At 45.0% G+C, this 8,980-nt stretch overlaps 1 pseudogene; it reads right to left on the bottom strand.

Moving 5' to 3' along the window:
* Positions 1–213: 213 nt before the first annotated feature.
* Positions 214–8,980, bottom strand: LOC116091797 (annotated as a pseudogene).

The raw sequence follows: 8,980 nt of genomic DNA on the forward strand, positions 1-8,980 counted from the left end.
CTGTCAGCCTTTTGGTTTATTTTCTTTTCCAGCTTTATTTAGAAAAACAAATCCAGGTTTAGGTGCGTCTCTGCTCCCGACCCAGTCATAAATTAAGTTAGACACAGTGTGTGTAGGTGCGGAATGGAGGAAGGAAGGAAGGAAGGAAGGAAGGAAGGAAGGAAGGAAGGAAGGAAGGAAGGAAGGAAGGAAGGAAGGAAAACGAAGAGCCTACTACCGTCTCCTCAGTGCTGGCATCCGGTCCAACATTTTCTTGGCTGCTAACTTACCTTGCTATCCTGAATGCTTTTTCATCACGGGGCCTTTTAGCTCCTCTTAGACCCCTGGGGTCGTGGGCTCCGTGTAGCAGCTATAGCGCCATGATGAGGTCCCAGGTGCCTTCATCCCTCCAGCTGCTGGTGCTACTTGTGCACTGGATGGATAGGACACTGGCAGCATACTCTTCATAGTGCTCCAAAAGCAGGGACCCTCATCCTTGAGTCCAGGCTCTGGGTTAGGGTCCATCAGTGGGCACTTGGTCAATAGCACATGTCGGTTGCCCAGCTCAGCTGTTCAGTCCTTCTTGAACAGGTTGGCACAGATCTCACCATTGGCACCCTCATCTGGGTGGAAGGTCTTAGTTATGGAATAGGCCTTGGGTGGTGAGGGAGGGAAATCCTTGCCTAATAGGAGCTTCATGCTGAACAGACAGACCTCTGGCATAGGGATCCCCTCAGGGCCCTAGATGGTCAGTGAGGACCTCCTCTTAATGTCATCAGGTGGGTCCAAAATCAAGATCATCTCCTCCTTGTACACCAGACGGATGGTATGAAGAGGTAGATTCTTTAGTTGGAGTACTTCTCTGAGCTCCGTCAGGGATGGGGGTTCCACACAGCTGACTGCTCTGGCCCCAGCAAGGTCCTCCGTGGACCAGATCCATTCAACACTAACTTGTACCCTGGCCACAAATACTCAAAAGGCTACGTCTGCTTAGCTGCACTGGCGATGTCTGTCAGGTTTTATCCCATCCTTTGAAAAGAAATCAATTAATCCAGGAAAACATCATAAAATACACCCACACTGTCAGTGAGCTGGAAAGTCCTGCCGCACAAAAACTTGTAAGAACCTCCCTTTCACAGTCCTGAGAGTATAATAACTAGTAGTCTCCACCACAGGTCAGTGAGCAAGGCATCACCTACCCGCCGGCATCCATCAAACCTGGCCCGAGGACCTGGCTGGTACAAATTGCAAGGTGCTTATGTTTGGTCCAGGACAATCTAAAAAGGAACAGTTTATTCTTCAGTTACCTCAGACAGGACAGTGAAGCCTCATCAGGCTGCTCTAGATTTAGAGATAGGTGGCTGTAGAAGGAGTCCAGGCAGTCAAATGAACATGAGCACAGATAGTGGATTGTCTGCAAACTCTCTGACTTTCTGTCTTCAGCGGTCCTCAAATCCTTAGCTCCTGGCCTTTGCTATGGGGCCTCTGGGATGCATAACTGGAGGGAGCCAGCTGTTAGCATGACGCTATTGATGGGGGAGCATCAGCACCTTGGCCAAACATATCGTCTTTCCATCGTTTCCCAGGTTCTAAAATGGACACCTTGCAGTGTTTTAGGTTGTGTTGTCTATGGAGTATTGTAGCTTCAAGGCATAGCTGTGTCACTGTAGAGGCTCAGAGAAGCCTGGAGATAGAGGCACTGCCTACATGGTTCTGCAGTCTGGATGGGTCATAAAGCTCAGTGACTCACACTAGCTTACTGAGACGCTCACCACCACTCAGTCTCCACAGACTGCCCCGTGGATAGTCATGCCAGGGGCCCATAAGCAACAGCAGAGGCAGATGCTAGACCCATCTGCTCTTCTTCTCCTGGGTAGGGTGGTATGGGTGTGGCTTGGGTGGGGAAATCCAACATCACTCCACACTCCTGGAAAGATAAGACACATTTCTTTTCCCTGTGTGGTATCATTGATGTAATTCCTCACGGGAAGCCAGCCCTTTTGAACACAGAGGGAGGCTGATAATGCTGATATGCCCCTGGCCAGAGAAGGCTGGGAAAATGTCTTTCCTGGTTGTAGTTGGTTGCAGCAGGAAGATTTCCTCTCCTGCTTTACTATGGTGAGACAAAAACCATAAGAAAAGGATCAGGAAAAACCATCAAAGGGCTTTAACTCAGTTACACCTCTCATTCCCTGAGCAGGTGTCTGATAGGCCTACACATGACACTTGGGATATGGAAGCAGGGTCTTGCTTTGACAGAATGGGGAGGTCCCAGAAGACACGTGGGAGGATCTGAAAGGTTTTTGTCCCCACTGGCACCTAGTGAGCAGAGGGATGCCCATCCTGTAGCTCCCAGGCTTGCTCCATGATAAACGTGGCTTAATGTCAACAGTGTTAAGGCCACATGAGCCTGTGCTAAGGTGTCGATTCCCGAAGTGTGGTCAATCAGGCCACATCGGTGTTCCTGAGATTTGTTACAAACCTATCCTCAAACCCTGCCTTAAACCATGGAATTGGAGCCTCTGAGGATGAGAGCCAGAGATAAGGGGGTGAGCGTTACTTTATGTCTGGGTGTGGTTTTGTTGGTGGTGGCTTGGTTTGGAGATGGGACCACATAGCTCAGTGTTCTTCAGTATTCTAGTTTGCTCTCTATTGCTGTGATAAGCACCATGACTAAAAGTAAGTTGGGGAGGAAAGGGTCACACTCCATCACTGAGAGAAGTTGGGCCAGGAACTCGGGGCAGGAACCTGGCACATGATCTGATGTGGAGGCCATGGAGGAATGCTGCTTCTGGCTCCTTGGCCCTCTTAGTTTGCCTTCTTAAAAAACAACCAGGACCACCAACCCAGGGGTGGTAACTTTATGGCCTGGGCTTGCCTACATCAATCATTAATCAAGGAAATGCCCAGCAGATTTGTCTAAAGGCCAGAGGTGATAGAGGCATTCTCTCACTTTGAAGTTTCCTCTTCTCAGACGACCTGAGTTTGGGTTAAGTTGACAAAACATCAAACAGAACACCAGCTTGGCCTTGAACTTGTTATGTAGCCACGTTGGCCTTGAACTACTGACTGCCCTGCTCCTACCTCCCAACAGTGGAGATAACAGGAATTGGACACTACCCTTGGCTCCAGATCTATGATTTAAAAGGCTCTCCAGGGGCTCATATGCTAATGTTTATGCATCACTTAATTAAGGAAGGGAAGGCAGCTGTCATCATAAACAAAAAGAAAAGTAGTGTCTATAGAGAGAGTTCCAGGACAGCCAGGCCTACACAGAGAAACCCTGTCTCAGAAAACAAAAATAAATAAATTAAATTAAAATAAGCTAAGAAAAACACTTAGAAAATTCTGTACTTAAAAGTTCTTAAAATGGAGGGCTGGAGAGATGGTTCAGTGGTTAAGAGCACCAGTTGTTCTTCCAGGGGCCCCAGGTTCAATTCCCAGCACTTACATGGCAGCTCACAACTGTCTATAACTCCAGTTCCAGGGGAATATGATACCCTTACACAGACACATGAAACACTAATGCACATAAATGAATTTTAAAAAATTCTTAAAATTATTCTTTTTGTTGTTGTTGTTTTTGTTTTTCAAGACAGGGTTTCTCTGTGTAGCCCTGGCTATCCTGGAACTCACTTTGTAGACCAGGCTAGCCTCAAACTCAGAAATCCACCTGCTTCAGCCTCCCAAGTGCTGGGATTAAAGGCGTGCACCACCACCGGCCGGCAAAATGATTCTTTAAAGTAATTTGCCAATAACCAGTAGCCTCCAGAAGTTTATTATAAATATAATTTCTGGGGGTTTAGAGAGTTGGCTTATAGATTAAAAGTATGTAGTGATCTTCTAGAGGACCTAAGTTCAGTTCCCAGCATCCACCTTAGGTATCTCATAGTCTGTAATTTCAGCTCCATGGGATCCATTGCCTCTAGTCTCTAGGCACCCATTCTCACATGCATATAGCTTACCCGTTCAAGTTCTTAAACTGGTAACCTGAGAGCTTGGGTTGATAGCAAGTTATTTATAAAGTATCATGACTAGGACACAACTGTGCTGCTACAGAGAGACGATGGGAAGCAGTCATTGACTTCAGGACTCTTCCACTCTGGGAAGGTCAGGAAGTAACTCAGTGTATCTTCAGCTACATAGTAAGTTTAAGACCATCTTGGGATACCCAAAACCCTGTCTCAAAAAACAATGATAGCCAGGCATGGTGGAACTTGCCTTTAACCTCAGCACCCAGGAGGACTATTTTCTGATCCAAACTGCCACCATCAGCAGGAGCCCATCTGGGCCTGCTCATCAAAGATCGTAATGTCCCCCTCCTAAGCAGTTCAATGCAATTCTGCCCTACTTGCATGTGGCCTCAGGGGCTCTGGGAGAAGTTAGAGTATATGGGTGGGAAAGAATGAGAAGAAGTGTCTATTATGAATACCCATGGGGAAGGCTTTTCTTCTTTAAGATTATCTGTGCTCCTGAGCATAGCCACTCACCATTGCTCTATGATAAGCCTAATAAACTCAGTGATTCCCAGATGAACTTAGGCGGAATCATACCTCTGCCTTGGGAACTTAGGAGAAGGAGGAGGAGAAGGAGGGGGAGGAGGAGGAAGAAGAGAAGGAGGAGGAGGAAGAGATGATGAAGAGAAAAAGGAGGAAGAGACATTGTTTATGTCTCTCCCCATGGAAAGGAATTTTACCAACTCAGAGGCAGGTGGATCTGTGAACTCAAGGCCAGCATGGTCTACATAGTGAAACCTTGTCTTAAAAAACATAAAAACAAAGATAAACAGAAAAGCAAATATAGACATTGAACCCCAGATGAACCAGCAGATGACTGCCGCCACAGTAGTTGATGCCGGTGAGATCCACCAAAGTCTTTGATCTACTGGTGGAGATTAGTGAGTTATTAGCACATAAGGGAAATTGGAAGTTCTCAAAAAAAAAAAAAGATGAAGTTGTCCTGGAGCAATCTCAAGAACACCAATGAATGGTCAAAGATGACATGGCAAAGGTTAGCCATAGATCTCATTAAAAAGCCTCAGTGGGTTCAAAGCAGTCTTGGCTGTGAATACAGCCATTCCTTCTCTGCAGTGTGAATTCTGTGCTACCAAGGAAAGCTGCCTGAGATGACTCAGCTCATTCAACTCTACTGTATGTTCTGAATTATGATGGTTTTTACTGTACATATGATACCAGGGATATGAACAGGTCCTGGGACGTGATGAAATTCTGTTGAGTGTGGGCAATTGGTGAGGACTTATTTATTTACTTACTTATTTATTTATTTATTTTTGAGACAGGGTTTCTCTGTGTAGCTCTGGCTGTCTTGGAACTCACTCTGTAAACCAGGCTGGCCTCGAACTCAGAGATCCGCCTGTCTCTGCCTCCCAAGTGCTGGGATTAAAGGTGTGTGCCACCACTGCCTGGCAGTGAAGACTTATTTATAAAGAAGACATTTACTCCATGAGTGGCTTTTTCTTGGCAGTATTCAAGAACTGAATTGTTTGGCTTTGACACAGCCCACCTTTCTCTCTGTGCAGTGGTTTGAATGAGAAGTGCTGCCATAGGCTCATGTATTTGAAAGCTTAGCATCAGGGGGTGGCACTGTTTGAAAAGGATTAGGAGGTGTGGCTTTGTTGGAGGAAGTATGTCACTTGGGGTAGGTAGGCTTTGAGGTTTCAGAAAACCTATTCCAAGCCCAGAGGCTCTCTGTTCCTGCTGCCTGTGGATCAGAATGTTGAATTCTCAGCTACTTCTCGAGGATCATGTCTGCCCACCTGTCACCATGCTCCCTGCCAAGGACTAAACCACTACAACTGTAAGCAAGCCTCAGTTAAATGCTTCCTTTTATTCTAAGAGTTGCCTTAATGGAATACTGACCGAGACACTCTACCATGTGGGTCCCAGAGATTGAACTCACATCTTTAGGCTTGGTTTTGTGTGCCTTTACCCTCTGAGTCATCTTTCCAACATTTTATTTTGTGAAAAGTCTTCATTAAGTTGTCTACGTATGGCAAAACAAGAGACTGAGGATTGTGTTAGTGATAAACCAGTTCTCACTGGAGCTTGGGGAAGGAAGTATCTCTGTTGAGCTCTGAGGGAAGGGCTCAGGCCAGGTAGACCCCTTGCCATCTACATGGGATCCCAACAAGCTGAGGGGCAAAATGTTATGCCTGTCTTCTTCTTTGTGTAGGCCTGCTGGGAGGAACACAAGAAGGAGCACTCTGACTTCTTCTTCAACTTCGCTGAATTCTTGAGGAAATGCTCCAGGAAGACTATGTGTGCAATGGAAAAGTCAAAGTGTGAAGATTTGGCCAAGAGCGAAATAGCTTGTTATGACAGGGAAGTGAAGAACTACGTTCCTCAAAAGGTGATGAGAAAGGGAAGAAGAGAGATGCTATAGCTCCAAACCCACCTGCATCTGCCTTCTTCCTGATTTGCTCTTACATCGCCCAAAGATCAAAAGTGAACACCCAGGCCTGTCGGTTGGAGATACTGCAAAGAAATTGGGCGAGATGTGGTCTGAACAATCTGCCAAAGATAACCATGAGCAGAAAGCAGCTAAACTAAAGGAGAAATATGAAATGGATATTTCTGTATACTATGCCAAGGGCAAAAGTGAGGCAGGAAAGAAGGGTCCTGGTAGGCCAACAGGTTCAAGAAAGAGGAATAAACCAGAAGAAGAAGAAGAAGAGGAGGAAGAGGAAGAGGAAGAGGAGGAAGAGGAGGAGGAGGAGAAGAAGGAGGAGAAAGAGAAGGAAGAAGAAGAGGAAGAGGAGGAGGAGGAGCAGGAGGAGGAGGAAGAAGAGGAAAATAAGAATATATGGCTGTCCTAAAATGTATGGAGTATATGTGTTCAGGCAACTATTTTGCTAAAAATGCAAAATTCAAGTGCAGTTCAACATTAGCTTCAGTACAAAAAATGAACAGATTTTTGTATAGCTGATGAAATTCTTTGTAAAGAAAATACTTTAAAAAAAAAAACTTTATGGCTTTTTCAGGGGCTACAACATGTAGTTAGATTTAAAGCTTTTGATGTTGAATATTTCTAAATATTTAACAGTTTCTTTAATTTATTATTTTAAAGATTTATTTATTTTTTAAAAGAGTTATTTATTTATTTATTTTATGTATATGAGTACACTGTAGCTATACAGATGGTTGTGAGGCATCATGTGGTTGCTGGGAATTGAACACAGGACCTCTGCTTGCTCCAGCCCCGCTCACTCCAGGCCGGTTGCTCTGGCCCAAAGATTTATTCATTATTATATATAAGTACACTGTAGCTATCTTCAGACAAACCAGAAGAGGGCATCAGATCCCATTACAGATGGTTGTGAGCCACCATGTGATTGCTAGGAATTGAACTCAGGACCTCTGGAAGAGCAGTCAGTGCTCTTAACCGCTGAGCCATCTCTCCAGTCCCCTCTTTAGATTCTTATGGTAGCAAAATTAACTTAATAGGAATTTGTATTACCAGTAAATTGTTTTCTAATTTGTAATAAAATAATGTATATCACTTGCAAAACAAAACAAAACAAAAAGTTGCTTAGGTACAGTGATACAAGCCTATATAATCCCAGGACTTGGCCACATAGAACACTGGAGGCCATTCTGATATACGGAGGCCCAACTTAAACAGATAAAATATATAAACTTCAAGGGACATTATTACCCTCCGACGAATCAAAGTGCTATAGTTGAGATCTCTTGTTTGGCGTGACTGCTTACTTTATTTCTGGAACGGAGTCTTGCTGTGTAGCCCAGGCTGGCCTCACTCTCATGAGTGTTGGGATTTCAGGCAGGGTGCTGCACTATTACATCTCATTTGTAGTTTAGCTCTTGAATGTCACTGAAGACCTGTATGTCACTGTTAGGAGATGGCGGAGCCTTCAGAAGGTGGAGTCTAGAAGGAGGAAGTTTAGTCATTGTGGATTTGCATTTGAGGGGAAGCTAGCCCTGCCCCTTCTCTCTCACTAAGTGAACAGACCTCTTTAGCTATGTCATGACCAGGTGGCCCAGAAGCCACAGAGTCAAGTAGCTGTAAACTAGAATGTCTGAAATCAACAGTCAAAATGAGCCTTCCTTCCTTTAAGCCAATGATCTGTTTTGTCTCAGCACAAAAAGGTGATTCAGTTACTATCCCAAGCTTTTATATTTAATTTTTTGAGTCAGGGTCTTATGTAGCCCAGGCTGCCCTCAAGCCCACTCATTAGGTAGTTGGAGATGGCACAGAACTCTTTGTCCTGGCCCCACCTCCTAAATACTGAAATTAGAGGCACAAGCCACCATGTCTGACTCAAAAATAAATTACAAGGAAGTTTTAATTAAAGAAAATAATTGAGAATGGAGCCTGGTGGCAGTGGCCTAGAATCCCAGCTGTTTAGGAGGCTGAAGGAGGAGGGCTGAAAGTTCAAGGCCTACGTCATCAAATTTTCATCCCCCTCCCTACCTGCTGGGTTTTATACAGTAATTTCAAGGAGCTCCCGGATACCAGGAAGAGAAAACAAAAAAGGGCACAACTCAAGAGAACTCTAAACACATAATACATTTTGTAACTCATAATCCATCCTCCTTAGGGTTCCCAGACATACTACCCTTAGCTAAGGATTAGAAGGGTACAGTGAGGCCATTGTGCACCCTCACAGCACCAGCAGGGAAACTATGGGAGGGGAGAGGGGGTGGCAAAGGAGGAGCGTGAAAGGACAGAGGGAAGGAGAGAGGAGGAATGGGGAAAGCAGAAGGAGGAAGAGAAGGAGGAGGTACAAGAGAAGTGGGGAGCAGAGTTAATCATTTGTTGCTAGTCATTTTGGAGTAGATGAGCCCAGGCATTGGCCATCATGGAGTGCTGTCTTTTGTAATCTCTGAAATCATTGTTAAAGATAATGACAGAAAAATCAGTTAGGGCTTGTCTTAGTCAGGGTTTCTATTCCTGCACAAATGTCATGACCATGAAGCAAGTTGGGGAGGAAAGGGTTTATTCGGCTTACTTCCATATTGCT

This window comes from Mastomys coucha, unplaced genomic scaffold (genome assembly GCF_008632895.1).
Source record: "Mastomys coucha isolate ucsf_1 unplaced genomic scaffold, UCSF_Mcou_1 pScaffold15, whole genome shotgun sequence".
Classification (NCBI taxonomy): domain Eukaryota; kingdom Metazoa; phylum Chordata; class Mammalia; order Rodentia; family Muridae; genus Mastomys; species Mastomys coucha.